We start from the raw sequence: 2,232 nt of genomic DNA on the forward strand, positions 1-2,232 counted from the left end.
GAGATAATTTTTAGGATTATACCATGAATCTCTGTTGTGCAAATTCATGTGGTAAATTCACTCCTAAGGATTTAAGCTATAACCCCCACTAGCCTATGTACATTTTAACAGGGGAATATAAGTATACTGATTCCCCTGTTCTCCCACAAATTACAAAACAGGCACAGGCGCGTGCAGATGGCGATGTATATGACAAAATTCTGAATAACTCCTTTTCTCTAACAGTCCTTTATACCAAACTCATTTCTGCTAAAAGGAACAGAGGAATAGGATATATATTCTTGCTTTAGTTCAGAAGGAATAGGTAGCCTAGAAGTTAGGTACAGTATATATGGAGATATATATACATACACACATATGTGGAATACACAATATATGCATATATTTTTAGGCACATATAGCTAGATATATAGATAAACCAGTCACCAGTCCTTTGTTAAAAATTCCAAGTTAATTATATTAATACAGTTTAAATATATATGTAGATTTAGACATAGACAATAAAGGGGGCACTCTGGATAAACGTATTCCCTCAAACTTTAAATGGAAAAGTTTCAAGCTGCCTCTCCACCCACTTCCCCGTAAGACCGACAAAAATGGTGGGAAAGAATTAGTTGAAAGATCACAAACTACGCTTGGGGACTACATGTCTGATCAGTTACAAAATGCAGTGGAAGCTAAGATACACTTTGCTCTTGAACAATGTGGTACCTTACTCTATACCCAATCTCGTGTGCCACTCCTGAAATGTCTAATTCTTCCCACTTGACATCCATGCCCTTATACTTCCCCCTATTTAAAAACCAATCCATGCGAGAGTTTCACTTTTGGACCTCTCCTGGAAGATCTGCCATGGACAGCAGTTCAGGCTGCTCACTGAAACAGAGTATGCAGGTGAGGGAGCACATCAGGGCCCCAATTTAGTCCTAATTCCATTTGGCAGATTTAAAATGGTGCGGATTCCTTCTCACTCCTGTCACCGATAGGTGAAGTCTAATGTCCCCTTGTCTCAAGTCTTGGCAGACTCTGCAGTTGTTTGAGCAAAATATGGTGGCAATGATTCTGTGTCAGTTTACTTGTTTAAACATGAAGAAACAGGCAGCTGCAACTTTGTCTTGCTCAGAATATTTGCTCTTGGAACCCAACTACCATGCTAGGAGGAAGGCCAACATGGAGAGGAGCTGAAGGCCCAGGCAAAAGCCCCAGTTGAACTCCCAAACAATAGTCAGCACCAGCTTGCCAGCCTTCTGCATGTACCTGAGCCAATATGCTGCAGCTGATACTGGGTGGAAAAGGCGAGTCAGCCTAACCAAGTCATTTCCAATCCCAAATTCTGGAACACAATAAGTGACATTTTTGTAATTAAAAAAACAAAAAAAAAATCTTCTCCAATACCTACCTTACAACACCCAAACTCTTTACCATGCCATTTACAGTGCTTAACAATCTGACCCTGCCTAGCTTTCCATACTTCTCTCTTACTTCTCCTTTTGAATCTCCCTCTCTGGCTAGATTTGATGATTTCCTGAATACACTTCGAGTAATGCACACACTGTACCTTTTACCTGAGCTGCTCTCTCTGTCTCTACCCATCCTCTCAGATCACGAGCCACCTGCTTCTCAAAGTCTTCCTAACCACTTCACTTCATAGCTCTGTAACAGTCTGTGGGCTCTTATGGTCTCTAACTCTCAGCTGCCACTTATTTATAGTTTAGTTGTTAATCATTTTTTCTTGATATTTAACCAGTAACATATTGGGTTGTTGGAAAAGTCATGACGCATTTTTGCAATGAAAAACACATCATGACTATTCCGACAACCCAATAATTCAGTGTTACTCCAAATTTGATTCACAAATTGTTAGCCCTTTTAAGTACAGATATTAAGTAATGATTTAGAAACTTTTATAGCAATATGACAATGATTTTGTGTATGTTGAACCCAATCATAAAATAACTGCCTTTTTCTTTTTAAATTTCATTTTTCTAGTAATTCATTTTTTTCTAAAAAATACTTTCTTTTGCAGAGCAATTTTTACGTTTACAGCAAAATGGAGCAGAAAATACAAAGTTCCCATATACCCCAGCCCACTGTCCTTCCCCACTATCAACATTCCGCACCATCAAAGTGGCTCCTTTGCTGCAAACTATGAACCTACACTGACACATCATATCATGCAAAAATCTATAATTCACATTCAGGTTCATTTTTGGTGTTATAGTCTATGCGTTC

This window comes from Hipposideros armiger, unplaced genomic scaffold (genome assembly GCF_001890085.2).
Source record: "Hipposideros armiger isolate ML-2016 unplaced genomic scaffold, ASM189008v1 scaffold_597, whole genome shotgun sequence".
Taxonomy (NCBI): domain Eukaryota; kingdom Metazoa; phylum Chordata; class Mammalia; order Chiroptera; family Hipposideridae; genus Hipposideros; species Hipposideros armiger.